The sequence below is a fragment of the Pinus tabuliformis genome, chromosome 1_1 (assembly GCF_031772625.1).
Source record: "Pinus tabuliformis cultivar Carrire ecotype Pingquan chromosome 1_1, CPIR1, whole genome shotgun sequence".
Classification (NCBI taxonomy): domain Eukaryota; kingdom Viridiplantae; phylum Streptophyta; class Pinopsida; order Pinales; family Pinaceae; genus Pinus; species Pinus tabuliformis.
The window spans coordinates 539660957-539679766 of NC_142297.1; the positions used below are offsets into that span (position 1 = coordinate 539660957).

Sequence of the window (18810 nt, forward strand, 5' to 3'; positions counted from 1 at the left end):
GAGTTCTGTGAACACTTCATCCATCTTAAGTATTTATTCACATGACATTTTATTGTGTAAAGACTACAATAAGACTTTCAAGTTATGGTCCAATAAAAGGTTTAGAAAATAGATACTTCAATAATATTGAAAAATAGATATTTGTTGTTGTTAGTGTCCCAACTTATTAGAAACTAATAACTAGCACAACTATGATTGGTAAATGTCCATATGTATCAACCCATAATAAGTATCAAAACACATACTTCATTATATATCTCAAGTTGCCAAAATTAAAAAATAATAAGATTTAACTAAATTATAACATTATTTATTATTATTATTATTGATAACATTATACATCTAAAAAAAACTTTTTTGACCATGGATATTCACTGTCACTTTATTATGTAGATTATTAATATGTAAATAGGATTTGCTACAATACCATAGTTTATTAATACCTTATGTCCAAAAAGTCATAACTAATTTCATATGATAATTGTTCATATGGCATTTTCCTTTAGATTAATGAATTTTATTTCAATTAATGAGTTTAAATAAAAGGGAAGAAAGACATACCTACTTTATATATAATTATCAACCTTTGATTTGTGTATACTACTAAGTATATTCTTGAAAATTTAATGGAGGTTAAATCCCTAGCATCCACTGAATAATTATTGATAATTAAGTTGACATAATGAAAAGGAGGTTTCTCCCGAAAGGCTGAGAGCGGATCTCCACGGTATTCCCTGATTGCGACCATGGCCGCTGTAAATGCATCGATGATGGCGATGAATGGAGCATCACTCCTGCAACGGAGGCCAGCGGAGAGGTCAACAGACGGCAGGCAGCTTCGAGTAAAATGCATGGCAGGGGTTAGTAATTCGGCTGTTGTTTCGATCTCGTTCGCCATGGCCGGGTTCCCCTTGTCGAAGTGGATCAGCAGATTGCATGATTTCTCCTTTTTGTTTGGCCGTGAGGTTTCGGGGGTTTCAGCGGCGGCAGATCTGAAGTGCGGCAGCCTAAAGCCTGTGTTCGATGGGAAATGCGGAGAGCAAATTGGCAACAAGCATAGATCGGGCAGAGGGTTTGCAGATCTAGACATGCACAAGGAAAAACGATCCAATACGAGGCCAGATCTGGAAGATTGTTTACAGCCAGAGCAGGTAACAACAACTCGTTTTCAGATTTTTATTAAATCCCCTGAGGGGAAAACCCGTTTAGTGTGGGTTCATGCAGGAAGCACCATCTTGCAGCTGAAACAACAAATATGGGCAGAGACGGGATACCCAGTTCAAATCCAACATTTGGTCAGTGGTAGGTGGTCCCTCCAGGACAGTAGAACGCTGAGAAGCTATGAGATTAGTCCAGGAACAATCATTGCCATAAACCTTAGGCTGAGAGGAGGGGCTATGCCTCAGGGACAGCCAAGCTCCTCAGGGGGAGACAATGGGAAAAAGACAGCACCTCAGCACCAACCCAAGGGAGGTTCCTCCTACAAAAACATTTTACAGGGCAACAGAGACTCAGGGTCCTCTCCAGAACAAGGCGGATATACACCTAGGCCATACATAGTAGATCAGCTAGGGCAAACCCCAGCCCTTAACTTTGATTCTACAGGGCTTGATGATTTCGTTATGTCCTATGAAACGCAGGCCCTAATCTGTCATTTTAACAGTTTTTGGCCAAAACCAATGGATCTATTCCACTGGATCTTCACCAGTTGGACCATGGAATGTGATATACATCTATGCTCCAAGGGGTTTTTTATAGTAAGATTTGCATCCAAGGAAGTCAGAGATACAGTCATCAGTGTTGGGCCTTGGTTTTGGGGAACATCGGGGCTGTTTATGACCCCATGGTTTCCAGATTTCGATCCAAACAAAATGACCGTATCCAAAGTGCCGATCTGGGTCCGCCTATACAACCTCCCCCTTCACTTCTGGAGTGAACGAGTACTGGAAGGCATTGGGAACAGCATAGGGAAATATATCAAAACAGATCTGGAAAGGATTGATGAAAGGGTCTACACTTTCGCACGCATTTGTGTGGAAGTAGATCTAAGTAAAGGGTTGCCGGACAACATAAGGCTGATCTACAAACAACAAAATTGGCTGCAAGCACTAGACTATGAAAACACCGCTTTCAGATGTAGGCTCTGTAGGCAGACAGGACACTTGCAAAGCACATGTCCAGAAGCCAAGAAAGTAAACAGTAAAAAGAAGCAGAAAGGGAAGCAGAGGAAAGGATGGCAATTCCCCCCCCCAGACTCAGAGGACGAAGAATCAAAAGCAGAGGAGGAAGAGACCCCCGCAGAGAATGCCGAGGTTTCTCAAGAAATGGAGACTCAGAAGGGAACCACATCAGACAACAAGGCTTCACAGTTTCACTCAAATCAGGCAGAGAAGGCAAGCGAGGATCTAAATATGGGAGGGATCAAAAGGCATCACCACTCGGACACTTCAGACTCAGACAAGGAAACAGCCTCACAGAAAGCAGAAACACAGTTAGTCATAGCTTCGATTGAGCCCACTCAAGGAGAGTGGCGCAAGGTCGAAAAGAAAAAGGGGAGAAAAACTTGAAGGGTGAGTCCTTTACTCACTACCGGATTCCAGTTTTTCTGCCTCTTTCTCCCTTCTTCTCTCTTTCTCTTTTTCTTCTTCTAATGCAAGTTAGTTTTGTAACGTTGCATGGGGTGCGAAAGCACTTGAGCCCAATGGGCATCTTACGGAAATGATTCAATGCATCTGCTAATGTAACTTTTCATTTTTTAAATAAAAAGTTACCGATTTTTTCCTTGGAAAAAAAATTTATTGATAATTAAGTTAAAATTTTAGAAGCCCAATTCCTAAGGGTAGTGGGATATTTTAATCTATACGAATTGTTTCATCTTAGATATTAATGTAAATTTTAGAAATTACTCATCATAATATAATATTTATGTAGCAATGTTTTTTTCCACATATATTCGTTTTATGAAACCTAGTTCAAATTTGTCCCTACCTACATGAACTTACAACAAGATATTTAAAGTTTAAAAATTATGGGAATAAACTTTTGTTATGAGACTTTAATGTTAGAAATGAAAGTAATCAGTCTATTCTTTTAACCAATGATTTGAAACCTAGTCTTCTATAGTTAAATGAGGGTCTTGTTTTAGTTAACATATAAACAACAAAGTTAATCAAGCTTTACAATTTTCATGATCTAAAAGTTTAACCAATGATTTGAAACCTAGTCTTCTATAGTTAAATCAGGGCCTTGTTTTAGTTAACATATAAACAACAAAGTTAATTAAGATTTACAATTATCATGATCTAAAAATTTGCAATGGCCTAGTAAAGTGGCCAAAATCCAACCAATTCACATGTATTCATGGACTACAAACAAGACATATGTGATATATGGTATCCTTATCTACAACCATATAGTAAATTTTAACCTTTTAAATAAAAATTATCCTAATGTTAATCATAAATCTTTAACAACAACTCTTCATTTTATGAAAAAAGACCAATTAAATAAAAGTAAAACATAAGGTAATTTCCTTAAAAAAAAATCACAATTATTTTTAAGGATTTAAATATGAAATACATGTCCTATGTTATAAGAACAATATTGAAAAGCTATTTGATGAATTTACAAGAACCCTTTGTACTTTTATTAACAATTTATAAGTGGAGTTCTGATGTGAAAAGAGAAGTGAGAAAACCAATGCTTGATAAGTGTGAAATTGTTAGAAAAGTCATTATGGATGTCTTTAAAGAGTCATTCAAATTTGACATCATAAATAGTTACAAAACTAATTAAATGGCTGAGTAATTTGTGTATAAATGCAAAGAAAGAGAAATATTTACAGCTAACTAATCTAACTTATTAGAAATTTGGAATGTAAATTATGACAAAAACTAAAGAAAATAATATGATTCTCTTAAGGAACTGGACCTCATACTTTAAAAAATTTTATAAATTCCTAACACCATGGAGAAAGCTATATAAAGCATCGATGTAAGGGATAAAAATCTTACAAAAGGGAAATCTAAGGACATCAAATTCTACCAATATTAAACTTTTAAATTTAAGGGCCCATCTAGACACTTGATATACATAATATTTCCAATTTAGTAGCCAAACAATATTTCCCTAACCCTTGGATACAAATCCTCATTGTACTTATTTTTCAAATTGGGGATAAAAACAATCCCTCTAAGTACAACAACATTATTATTAGCCTAATTTTACCAAAGCTATGTGGAATTATTTTTTTAAAACAAGATTAGTGTATGGATATAAGTCCATGGAAAAAAAAACTGCCCAGGCAAAATTAAGAAGTTGGAATTCAAGTATGGAACACCTTGTTACACATAGGATCATTATGAAGAGGTGTTGTTATGATAAAATTGATGCCCTTTATTATTTCATTGAATTTAGAAAATCATTTGACACAATGCTCATGATGAAACTTTGAGATATGTTAGAAGAGACGAAAGTTCCTTTCAAGTTGAGAGTTTTTGCAGTAAGGTTGTATCAAAAAACTATTTCCAAGCTTAGGAACACCAAGGGTTAGTGAAAAAGAAATTGCAATATATGAGTTAATAGAGGTTGATCCCTATTCCCTACCTTTTGTAGAATATACATTAATATGTTACCTAATAATGTTTTGAGGAAACAGGTTTTGTTGGGACATCTATGCCTGGTATAATCATCATCCTTATTATTTATATTATTTATAATGTTCTTATGGTTAGAAGTCTTTAATATCATGACAAGGAACTACGAATCTCAAATCATTTTCACTCTAGTATGGTTCTACTTTTTCACACTAGAAAAAAAATGATTATGATAATTAAATTGAAAAGGACCAATTATGATGCACTCATATAGGAAAACAACGACTTGGTTTGATTTTGCATACATACTTTTAAATACATATTTATCACAAGCTCAAATAGTACTGCAACATTAAGAAAATAATAAATGGAGGGTAGAAAGCTTTTCATGGTTTTGAAAACAATTGTAAACTAGTTGAAATTTCAATATGAGATTTAAGATGAAAATCCCCTTTCGTTATCTTATATGGATATGAAATTTAGTTATATGATATCTATATAGAAACATGGATAAAAATAAAGAAGAATTAAAAGGATTTTATAACTAAAATGCCAAAATTAAAGGAAATAAATTGTCCTAGGTAATGTACAAGAACAAATAATTCACATGGAAGACAATAGGCTTCCAAATGTTTCTTCAAACTCTAGGCAAAACCACCTATTACTAAAGCGAGATGAAATGCAACTACTAAATCTTCGTTAATCCATTAGGAATAAAGGGAGATCTACAAAGTAATGAGAACATTATAAATCTTATAACATCAAAATTTAAGAAGAAATTGTGATGTGATAAAGAATTAAAGGATAAAATAAAATTAAGATACCATAAAGACATGATTAACCTTGATCTATAAAATCAAAAGTATCTCCCTATTTTGATTAATGTAAATGAGAGTAATGGTCTTATTAAAATAAAAGTATATTCTCACAAGCTCTATAGGGAACTAGGAATTATACAATTTCTAAAGTACTATGGGTTGGAAAAATATTTCATCTTTGTTACACTAAGCATGTTGAAGAGGAAAAAACACTCTCTTTAAATGTCTTTCAAATTCTCATATTAAATCTCAATTTTAGAATATTTGTCACAATATCAACCTTCATAGCCTTTTAATCCATTAAAATTATGGTGATCCTTGAAAACTTACCTTCATACTTTTTGAACATATAAAATATAATTAGTCATATAAACTAAATCTAGCCTCAATAAAAATTAGTCATCATTATTATTATCATTATTATTAACGATCATTATAATGAAAAAACTAGCCATCATCTTACTGAACAACTTATTAATTTAATAGTTTTACATTATTCTTTCTTATATAAATATTAACGTATTCAAAATAAAATCTTCTCTCTTATTCGAACTACTAAACAAAAAAATGGTTTTAAGGCATGCCTTTGTATGCATAAATCCTAACATAGGTATCTATTAATAATTGACTTTGAAATACATAGAAAGTTCTAAACAAATAAACAAATTTTGAGATCATTATTCACCAAGTTTTCAGTGACATTGTCTTAGCAAGAAAATGTTGTTGAACAATTTCTCCATCTTCTTATCAATTGTTAACCTAACAGTTTCTTCCCCAACCCCAGTATCTATAACCAAAGTGGTCTCCCTGTTCATTAAATCATTGTATGTTTGTATTTTTGTAGTTGTGTTCGCAATGATCAGCCTATTCTTGAAAGTCAAAATCTCATAAGTCCTCATTTTCCTTTTTAGATCTAATAATTGACATCATGCATTTCCCTTCACTCTAATTTATCGAAACCAAATTTTTACTTACTTACTTTTTGAAAGTCAAAATCTCATAAGTCCTCATTTTCCTTTTTAGATCTAATAATTGACATCATGCATTTCCCTTCACTCTAATTTATCGAAACCAAATTCAGCATTTCCCTTCACTCTAATTTATCGAAACCACATTCTTTCTTTCTTTCTTTCTTTCTTTCTTTCTTTCTTTCTTTCTTTCTTTCTTTCTTACTTACTTACTTACTTACTTACTTACTTACTTACTTACTTACTTACTTACTTACTTACTTACTTACTTCATGCCAATGCCATTAATTCCATGATTTAGATGGGAGCAAGTTAAACTTTTGTGGATCAAAGAAGCTCCGTTATGGATTCTCAATGATCTCCCTTCCTAAATTCACTAAAATAAGTGGAAAGGAGGAAACCTGCTCTCTCATACTTGTTAAAAGATTTCAACATGAAATTTACACAGAATAGATCCTGTATCTAAATCATTAAGTGAATTGAGAAACCAAGTGCGATAGTAACCAGATTTCCGAGAAAACTCCCAAAGTTCATACTCCTCTGAAATAAATGGAATGATTAGTTCGTTGCCTTACATGGATGTTATATTTATTAATTCTTTTTATAAAATATTTTTAATAATGTTCCCAAAGTTAATATTTATTTGTAAAGTATATATGATTTTTTTAGTTAAATTAATTAATTAAATAAATAATCATGCTGAATCTTATACACTATGGAAAGGTTTGAAGGCTTCCATCAACTTTTATTTTCAAATTTTGAAGATGGTGATGGATTTTTAGAATGTAACAAGGCGTATGGTTCACATTACTCCATTGAACACTCATTTGGCTTTAATACTAAAGTGGGTCAAGAAGGTATCTAAGACCTCTCTAGGGTTAACTTCTTGCATGCTTTAACGGAGCATAATGCTTTGATCAAGATATATGAAAATTAATCCTCACCTTGCTTATGTGAGCAACTATTTGGTTCCATAATTTCAATCCAGCGAGAGGTTCCACCCTTTATTCTTCAAGGACTATGGTTGTAGGCTTTGGGATTTAGCTAGAGGAACTAGATTGCAAAATAAAGTTTGATTTCGTGAGTCTTAACTTTCGTAGCTACTTGATTTGCACGATCCTTATCCTATTCTATAACATTAGTAAGTCACCACCATTGTGTCTTGTTTTTTGAAAGAAGATTTAATAGAGGGGATTGCCTCTTGTCTTAATTCACAACATTTTTTAGTGGTTTTACTCTCGATATTTGGGGGTTTGCTGGGAGAGGTGTTATGTCTCCCTTTCATCCCTCTTTGAAGGGCCCCAATTAGCACGCTGATTCCCACTATTGTACAATTAGTGGGGGTGTATCATAGACATTTTTTGATATAGTTTAATTTTTAAAAGGTGGTTTCCATTTTCAACCCCTTGTTATGAGATTTCAACCTAAAACTTGTTAGAGGATTAACACCACATAAAATAATTAATTTATAATTTCTGAATTTGTTTATTAATGGCTAAGAGCATGTGTTTCCTCATAAAAGGTCAAAGGTTCAAAATCAAAGGGGATTCCTTAATAGACTCTACCATTCAAATCTTCGTGTGTATCTTGTCCCACAAACAAGGGGTCTCATATACCAATTTGGTGCCTACCTTGTTTGTGACCTTAAAATTAATAAAATATCATATAAAATTTATTTTTTTAAAATAAATTATTTGTTAATAAATATATAACTATGAGATTAATAAAAAGTAATATTAATTATAAGATTATACTTATGGATTGAAGTAATTAATTTAAAAAAAAAATAGACTCACCATTCTATTGCGTGATTAATTTTGTAGTATTAAGGATTTTAGGTTTGTGACTTTTCATTATTAATATTTTGTTTGCACGATTTTATGTTAATATTTTTTATGATTTTATTGGCGGACTTCATCTTAATGTTTTTTGCATTTGTTTTGGGCAACTTCATCTTAATGTTTTGTGATTTTTTTGGCACAACTTCATCTTAATACTTTGTGTGATTTTGTTTGCGCAACTTCACCTTAATGTTTTTTTTTTTGTTATTTTCCCTTTATTATGATTTTAATAACCAAATTATAATTTTCAAAAAATATAATATATATTTTAACAATTTTAATAACATAATTTCAAAATATATTAATTAAACTCAATAAATTTAAATTTATTTTAAAATTAATTTATATATTTTTATTTTAAATAAATTATATTTATTTATTTTTGATATAATTATTATTTTATTATTTTTAATATGAAATTATTTAACCTTACAACTTTTTCCATATGCTAAATTTGTGAAATGAAAATAAATATAATAATTAAAAATATTATCCTACATTAAATTTGATATTTAAAATATTTTTTCATTATATTATATTAAGTATCATTTTTTCCTTTCTTTATTACAATAATAATATTTAAAATATACTAAATAATATAATATTTTTGTTTAATATTTAAAATAAAATTATCATTATTTAAAATTATTATAGCTTTTATTCGAAATAAAAAATATATTTTACCAATTAAGTTTATTTCTTTAAAATACTGCCCTATAATATAATATTGAATTACATAATGTAAATATGCTGAATGTTATATAAGTGATGGTCATGTTGACGAGAGACATTGAATTAATCATATAATCAATCAACAACGAAAAATAAAAAGTATTGTAGCCATGTATATGATTATGATTATTCAAAAAAGTTTAGATTGAATGAATAATTTAATTTAATATTGAAGTTTAAATTTAAATATTTAAAAGTAATATTAATATTTATTTAACTTTTTTATTCAATTATAAATCTAATAAATTGTATATCGAATGATCACAGTCCTGAAAAGTTGTAGTCATGTCGAAACTTGTCCTTTGTTCAGAAATATGTTTTAAAAATGTGAATAGCAGCGAGAGTTGATTCGTATGAACGTTGGTGTGTATTCCAAGTGATTGTGATAACCGGTGCAGTTTTGGCAAACTCCATCCTCCGTCAAACGTTGAGTTGGAGATACAAAACTAGGAAAACGAAAGTTGGAGAAATCGATTTGGGAAATCGGAAGACAATTACAGAGCTGTGAGTGTATTGACTTGAGTGAGGCACCTGGGCCTAAAAATTGACTTGAATGGGGCAAACGGGATGAAGAACCCAGGCGGAAGTTTATTCATAATCAGAAAATCGCAGTAAGCAAATCACAATAATATTCAGAAAATTTAAAGTCCTCCCAAACCTGAGCTCTCCGTCCGCTTTGTTCTCGCCGTCTCTCTTCCTCTACTCTGCAAATTCAAACACACAACAAGGATTCTGTCATTGTCCTAGAACCGAGTTCCTTTTTTATTTGCAATCCCAGATTCTTTTTTAATTTATTACTTGGTTTAAATTTCAATTACTCGCCACAGATCTCTACCGTCCAAATTCTACTTCTAATCGACGGTTGACCTTGTGATCCTCATCCGCTGTCACACGGATCACGAAAACTGCTTTCTATTACTATATGTAAAAGGAACGGGACAGAGACGAACGCCGTTAGAGAGACGGAGTAGTCGACCAACACATCGGTCGGAAAAGGTGCTTTTCTGAAAACGAAAACCGAAAACCGAGGAGGTTTGAAATGGTACAGGTGTACGCATGGGTTGTATGGATATGGCATGGATGCAAGATGAGGTGTTTTGGCGGTCATCGGCAAGGAAGCCGACCATCTCTCATACATGCTATACCATGTATGTATTACCATGTAAATGGATGTCACGTCAATGCTGAAAAGTCACATTAAATATCGCTTGCCATGTTCATGCCCAGGCGAATGCAGAGACGTATTTCGATTGTCCAAATGTACTCTTAAGAGTCTTAAATACCCAATAGCATGGGATTTATTGGTTGTCCTTTTCTTACTTGACCTAGTGTTAATGGGGCATTTACCTAACTCAGTTTCTCGGAGTTCTTTTCTTACTTGAACTAGTGTAAGTGAAATAGTTTAATTTTAATATTTTACACCAAAAATTTTAGATAAATTATTTATAATATTTTATAATTATATATAAAAAAAAATTATCAACGTGATATAATTAAATTTCACCATTGTAAAAATTCCTACCATACTTATTATATAAACACAGACTAATTTTCCACTTTTTCATAATTTTAGAAATGTGAATGGGAGATCAGCGATTCCTCCTACCTGACATCAGCCAATTCAGCTATTTAAACGCCCTGGATATCGTGTGGTTCTCAAGCTCAGCTTGTCCAAACTATTTTCTCTAGTGCGTGCTCGCTGTTATCGGTCATTTGGTTCTATCGCCCGGACCCGTCGTTGAATGTTCTGAATCTGATGGATTTACCAACTGCACAGTTTCTAATGCTTATGGTGTGTTCCCCGACCGTAGTACCTGCAGGGCTGCGCAAGTCGTCTATCCTGCCACCGAAAAGCAACTTCTGACCTCCGTTGCAGAGGCCGTTCAGAAGAACCAGAAGATGAGAGTTGTGACTCGTTACTCGCACAGCATTCCCAAGCTGGAGAGTCCTGGTGGAGAGTCCTGGTGGAATGCTAGGCACTGGTCTTCGGTAAGGGCAGCGCTGTTCATGAATTCGTTGTGGGCATGAGATTAGTAGTCCCTGCATCGCAGAACGAGGGATATGCCAAGGTTGTGAGCCTCACTGAAGCAGACGAGGATCTTAATGCACTCAAAGTTTCTTTGGGGGTTCTCGGAGTCATTTCTCAGGTATTCATGGAATATCCTAGAAAGATATAACTGAATTCTATTTAATTTTAATAGAAGATTTTAAAATTTAACCAATCGCAGGATAAATATTCTCAAATAAAACTATGATGTAATTTTATTGATGAGATGAGTGTGAGGTTAGATGAGGATTTTATTGATGAGATGAGTGTGAGGTTAGATGAGGTTAGTTTTATGGGAGAAAGGTCTCTTACACCTGATTGTATTTCTTTCTTTCTTTTCTCATTATTATTTATTATAATTTTAGATTGAGCATATAAATATTTATTATTATTTTTTTTTTAATTTGCTTAATAAATATATTTATTTTAGAATTTTAATTTAATTATTAATGATTATTATGTAAATAACAGTGATTTCAGAATATTTTAAATTTATCTTAAAAAATAGTAATACATTTTTTTTAATTAAATTGATTAATTAAAAAAATGTTATATTAACCATTCTTCATAGTTAAGAATCTTGTTAGATGTTGTTGAAGGAGTTTTGCTCGAGCAGTAGAGGGCAGGCTCAAATCTGTGGAGACATACTTTATTTTATGGAAATTATGAAAAAGATGTATAACCAAGTTCTATTGAAAACATTAATAATCCTCCCACCTAATTTTTGTGTAACCTCTAGATTTTATAGAGCTCTAACCTTGACAAATTTACATATTTACATTTTTACTCTACTTAAATTTAAGCAAAAAAAAATTGAATACCATAATATAGCTTATGAGATGAAGTATTTTTTTCTCAGACTTCATGCTTTTGTGATTCATGATATATTCTTTATATCTTCAGGAAAAAATCACATTGAAAACAAAAGATTGACACTTTTGGAACCCACATCAAAGTTCATCATCATGACCAAGAATTTAATTTATCTATTTTTCAGAAAATATAGTTTCAAAAATCATCCTCCATTTTCTATGAAAAAGAATTTGTGATTTTTTTTTACTAAATTTTTTTATTATTTTTCATAAATCTTGAAACCTTGTGTTTGACGACATTTTTGAGTAAACATATATATAATATTTAAGTATTTATAGTAAAATTGCTGGGAATTCAATTTAAAAACAAAAATAATCAGACTTTTTAAACCTTCTAAATCACTGAAAAAACATCATAATTAAAACTAATATTATGAAAATGACCCTCTCATTATTAAAAAAAACTAATTCATACCATATAGTTATGAATACTACATTCATTAATTAACCAATTAAAAGCCAACTAAAAAAACTAGGAATTTGGGGCTTGCCATTCTCTTCTGGTTTATGTCCAAGGGGTTCATTACCTCCCTTTCCCATTCATTGCCTTGAATGCACGAGTAGTTCTTTCTATGATAGCTAATTTCATGCGAAGCCTTTATAATATAATTGAAAGCAATTTTAGTTTTCATAATATGATTGAAAATAATCTTCGAAAGTTTTTTAAAATACAGTTAGGTTATTTTAAATTAAAAAATATATATATTAATAAAATATATATTTTTAAATAACAAAATAAAAATTTAAAATATTATTTATTAATATTAATGTTGTAATTTTAGATTTAAATTTAATCATTATCATTAAAATATTAGAGTAGTTTTTAACAACTATAATTTGGATTTACAAAAACTTTTGTCAATCATTTGGATTTACGAAAAAACTTTGCTAGATTTTCTCTAAATATAAGTGGAATTTCCATAACTTTCGAGACAACTCCTTAACCTGTTTAGACTAAGGTTAAAAGATCTAATTTTAATATTATTTTTAAATATTATGTAGCAATTCCATATTGAGAATTGAGAATAAAAAGCATGATTTCAATTTTAATGAATTGCAATAAATTGCAAAACGCACCCTAAATATAGTGCTAATATATGCAATTGCGTATCCGGTGGCTCATCTTTCGGACAGAGAAGATTTTCGTGCGTTTTCGTGAAAAATATGGTGAACTTGATCCGAATCTACTCAATAATATTAACCCTCTTCTAACATGTATAGCTCCCGATTTACCATTTTCGGCAGCGATCTTGTTTGTACAGATTCATTTACTGTATCAATGCTGCTAATCTTTATGTATTTGTCGTGCTGCGCAGGTCACACTCCAATTGCAACCTATGTTCAAGCGTTCCATCAGGAACGATCAGCAAAACGACTCCGATCTCGAAAGGAGGATAACGCAGTTTGGCATAGAACACGAATTCGCAGATGTCACGTGGTACCCTGATCAGCGAAGGGTCCTTTATAGAGTGGACGACCGAGTGCCGGTTAATACATCCGGGAATGGAGTAAATAATTTCCTAGGGTTTCGCCCTGCATTTCATCATCTACTAGCCTTTACCAGGATACTAGGTAGGAAAATCCAACATGAATAGTCATCCAGATTGATATACATATGGATATCAATATCGAGACCGAGTTTATCAAATTCACTGTTCTTAGTTTCTTAATTCGTTAATGTTTGAATTTGCAGAGGACGAGGCAGAAAGCCATCATAGCATTCACACCAAGTGCGTATTCTCCTCCATTCACGTTAGGTCCATGATTAAACTGGCTACAGGGCTGCAGAACAACGATTGCGAGTTTGTTGATTATCCAGTGATTGGGTATCAGAACAAAATGCAAGCTGCTGGATCGTGTCTCAGTAGCCCCGAGGACGGATTGGACACAGCTTGCGGATGGGATCCTCGAATGAAGGGAAGATTACTCTTCTTTCAGAATGGATTTAGTATCAGTGTGTCCAAAATCGGACAATTTCTTTCAGACGTAAGGAAACTTAGGAAAATGTTTCCAAACAGTCTGTGTGGGGTTCAGTTATACCAAGGTTTTCTGATGCGATACGTAAAAGCTTCAAGTGCTTACCTGGGAAAACAAGAGGATTCAGTTGACATCGAAATGACGTATATAGAGCGGACGACCCCAACACTCCCAGACTGTATGAAGATGTGTTGGAGGAAATTGAGCAAATGGCTCTCGTGAAATATGGAGGTCTGCCTCACTGGGGAAAGAACCGAAACATTGCATTTGATGGGGTCATGAAAAAATACAGCAAATACGAGGCGTTTCTGGCAGCCAAAACCAAATACGATCCAAAGGGACTCTTTTCCAATGAGTGGACAGATGGTATTCTGGGAATAGGAGAGGCAGGAGTGATCATAAAGAGGGATGGATGTGCTCTGGAAGGACTATGCGTGTGCTCAGATGACGCGCATTGCGCTCCTGATAAAGGCTACTTCTGCAAACCTGGGAGGGTGTACACAGAAGCCCGCGTTTGCAGCCACACTGAAAGCCCGCCAGGCTGGATAATGGAGACAATAGTATGGCCTTTACTTACTAAGATATTTCATACTAGTATCGTCCTTGCTGTAAGTGTCTGGTTATATCAGCGTTGTTTAAAGCGCCGTCCTAATTGAGTATTGTGTATTTATGTGATATTGTGGCCAGGTGACCCCATACTCGTATGTATTGCATTTGAAATAAAGTACCTACTTCTCATATTTTGATGAGAGAGTTGCTCCACATAAGCTTGGAAGTTATCGCTACTTTCATTGTTCAATTTCTTTATTCTCGGAAAAAGTAGTGACTCTGATTATTTGGCCTATTATTTTGAAATTTATTATTCTATGGATAAACTTCTTTTAGTTGATGAAGATGTGTTCTCAAATTCCATTAAAACGAAACCCCAAATTTTTAAGCTTTCGGCTCCAGGTTTAATATACACTGTCCACAGAACCAGGGACTACGACTTAGCACTTTTCCAAAGTTTTGCTTGTATCCGGGATTTGCGATAATTTAGTAGTAACTTCCTTGCTAGCGATTCGGATTTCTTTAGACCTGGAGATGTCTGGCTCCATATATTTCCCACTCCTTTGATCCATATGTTCCTCCTTTGATCCAGATGTTTTGTCAACACGTATATGTTTATGTCGATAGGCGTCTCTCCTATTGGAATTGGGCACTTTAATCATTTTTTTAATTAATCTTTTTGATCGGATGGCCTAAATTGAAAGATGCCAGTGTATTCTAGTGGTTGCCACTATATCAATGGATAGAATTCACACCACTAACTTACTTGCATGTCTAAATCACATGTTTAAAGCATACTTAAATTAATTTTTTACAAAGAATGATTAAAAATTTATTGTACCTCTTGTTGATAACCATGTATGTTCATTAGTGAGAAATGTGTTTAAAAAAATTATAAAATATTAAACTAAGAGACGTGGATCAAAGAGGAACAAGGCACCGACAGTTTTCCTCAAGCTTGTGAAACGATTAAAAGTTGAGACGTGCACCTTCTACCTCTTCATATTCTGAAACGTATGTCTATTCCACTGTTTGCCAAGTGCTTTGTCCATTAATTTAACGATTACCTTATGTGGGTGGTTTAAACGTATTCGTGTTCAACCATACCTTTTCACATTCTGGTCTCAAACGTACCCATGCTCTACCATACCTTTTCACATTCTCAAACGTACCCGTGTTCAACCATTTGCCAAGTGTTTTCCGACACCTATAAGGATTACCTGAGTGATTTCCTATGTGTTACTAATTCTCAGGCGATTTGAAGGTGGTTGCATTACTAATTCAACAACGCAGTTTTTACTATTGATAGTCATGATGATGTATGTCTCTGTGGGCACTGCAAACTGTGATTTTGTGATAAAAGCCGCAAGAGAACGAGGAAGTCTAGCGACATCAAGCAGAAGCGCCTTGATTGGATCTTCACCACCTGATTGCAGGTTGAAATGTTGCAGATGCACTTCCTGTGTGAGAGTAAAAGTTCCCATTCATCCTGGCACCATCAGGTAGCTGTGTCATGGCGAACCGATGCCAACAAATGCCCAGCGTCCTGTTTATCCAACGAAGATGCAGGCGGCATTGATGTGTCGTTGCCCAACAACACCGTGGATTCCAAGGCGATTAACCTCGGGAACGGCTATGCGGAGATCAAGCGAAGACGGGATGATGGCGAGGAGTTGGAGAATGACCGAGTTTGGTCGAGGGTGCTCAGCGATGTAGAAGAGGAGGGCTGTTCCAGGAAGAAGCTTAGACTGTCCAGAGAACAATGTGTTGTTTTGGAAGAAAGCTTCAGAAAGAACAGGGTGCCCGAACCTGTAAGTTTCTATACACAGTATTCACTTACAGGTTACTGCTCTATCGTTTGTGTTTCGTCATGCTTTTGGCTGATGTAACTTCTTCTTCTTCCGCAGAAGGAAAAGCATGCGTTGGCCTTACAGTTGAATCTCCGCCATCGACAAGTTGAGGTGTGGTTCCAGAATAGACAAGCAAGGTTAGCTCCAGTCCTTTATTGATTCATTGTATTTTGCATGTCGAAATTCATATGGAAAGTTCCATTTTGGAATCAACAGCTACATAATTTGGCCTGTAACTATGAAGAATGACTTGGAAATCAATTGTTGTGCAAATTTATAGTTCGGAAAACTTTTGATCCGATGGAGATCCTATTGTGTTGACAGTTTTATTGACTCATTTCTGTTATAGGTTAATTAAATGTTATGAATTTGTTTCAGGACGAAGCTTAAGAAAACAGAAATGGACTGCAAGCTTCTGAAGAGATATAATGAGGCACTTATAGACGAGAACAAAAAACTTCACATAGAGGTGGAAAAACTGAAAGCGAACCGATGCCAACAAATGCCCAGCGTCCTGTTTATCCAACGAAGATGCAGGCGGCATTGATGTGTCGTTGCCCAACAACACCGTGGATTCCGAGTCGATTAACCTCGGGAACGACTATGCGGAGATCAAGCGAAGACGGGATGATGGCGAGGAGTTGGAGAATGACCGAGTCGGCAATGAATTGTCAAGTATTGATCAGAGTTTCTTTACCTGTAGTCATTGTTTAGCAATGGTGGACACTGTCTCTTTGTCAAACATTTTAGGTTTTCTCTAAAGTTTCACTTTATGAAACATTTAGCGTTTCAATGTATTTTTTATTAATTGACTTCGGTTTAGAAAGCGCTCAAGTCTCTCTTAATTTATTGAATGAGATGAGGCATCTTGATAAACCAAGGAACATATAGTTGTACAGAGTGGGAGTCTATGAAATAAACATTGTATGTAAAATTCAAATGTTTATGTGAGATCATCTCTTTCTCCGAACCTTCTTGTGTTTATGAATTTTCTCCTTTTTTTATTATCAATCTAAACATGTATAATAATCGTTTTCATTTATTATTATTTTTAATAAAATACGATGACAATTTCTCTATTCATGCTCATAGTAAAAGTAAAAGTCATCGTTATCGCTAAAAGCAGTACTTATTGACTAGTCAATGCATGCATATTAATGCCTACTTAATAACTATCATTAACACGATTTTTTCTTTCAAGGTTTCATGTTTGAGTTATACAACATAGGCAGGACACATGAAAATATTGTTATTGTAAAATGATTTAATAAATAAAAGACCTTTTTAGGTTATTTTATCGTTATTTTAAAAATGTTATAAAATTATAATTTTATTAATCATTGTTAATTTTTTTTAAATTTATTAATTTTATTAATCATTGTTTAGTTTGAACAATACAACATATTTCTATTGATGATCTTAAACCTGTTAAAAAAACTTAAAGTTTTTGTAAGCCCGGACCACTCATCTCGAGACACTTACAGTGTGAGTTTTACCCTTTAGTGCCCCTGGTTCCAGCCCTCAAGTCCCAGCACTTATACATGGAGTTTTGTGCTTTTTAAAAATGTTTACAGTGTGAGCTTTACCCTTTAGTGCCCCTAGTTCCAATGCTAAAGTCCTAGCAGAGGAGAGAATGATTCAAAGGAGTCATTAGGGATCTTGGAATCCAGCTGAAGAATCAGACGAAGCTCTAGAGAGGAAGTGAAGTGGGAATTCACAAAGGATTGAGGCTCAGAGAGAATTGAGCAGCAGAATAGTTGAAGAAAGAAACCCTAAAGAAAAATCGAAAACACAGAGAAAACACTGAAGAATGAATTAAAGTCAATTTAAAGGGACGAACGAAGAAGTGTGGTTTCAGTATACGGGAACTGTTGGATCTTATAGATCAACAGCGTGACGACAAAGAGCGAGAACCGTCGATCTCATAGATCGACGGTCATCGCACGGTGAAGGAGCGCAGGAGTTAACGCAGAGAAAAGGTGGGTTTATAACCTTAGGCAGTATTTCGGGCGAGGACTAGATGGTAAGTGGTTTGAGCATTGATCAACCGATTCCATACATATCACGACGCATGGCAGAGAGTTGGTCTAAGGACCTGCGGTACTGGGCATCACCGAAACGCGTGCGAAGGATGGAGTGCGATATGGTGTGCGCACAAATAAATGGAATAGCAGAGAGACACTTGAAATATTATGAACGAGTGTTGAACGAGCTTGTTTATACGGTGGATGAAAGTGGGCAATCCACGTATGAAGCTGACGGTTGGAGGTTTTGCATTTGAAGTGTTGGCCGATGGGCCGACTAAGTAGAAAGGCAATACAAAGACGTTGGTGAATAAATTGTAAGGGTCGACCAAGGAAATGGCACGACCATCCATGGAGCGTATAAGTAAACCACGCATGGAGCTCATTTGGCAATCAACGAACTCGCTCATCCAACAAGGAGAAGTGCGCAGAACAAAGGGTAGCCGTAGTAAACAAAGGGAAGACGCAGAATAGTGATGCGCCCAACCTTGGGCGAGGCTACACGGGAAGAACGCATTGTCTTGGTTTTGGGTGAGG

At 34.2% G+C, this 18810-nt stretch overlaps 1 pseudogene; it reads left to right on the forward strand.

Moving 5' to 3' along the window:
• Positions 1 to 746: 746 nt before the first annotated feature.
• Positions 747 to 16796, forward strand: LOC149214198 (L-gulonolactone oxidase 2-like; annotated as a pseudogene).
• Positions 16797 to 18810: the final 2014 nt, after the last annotated feature.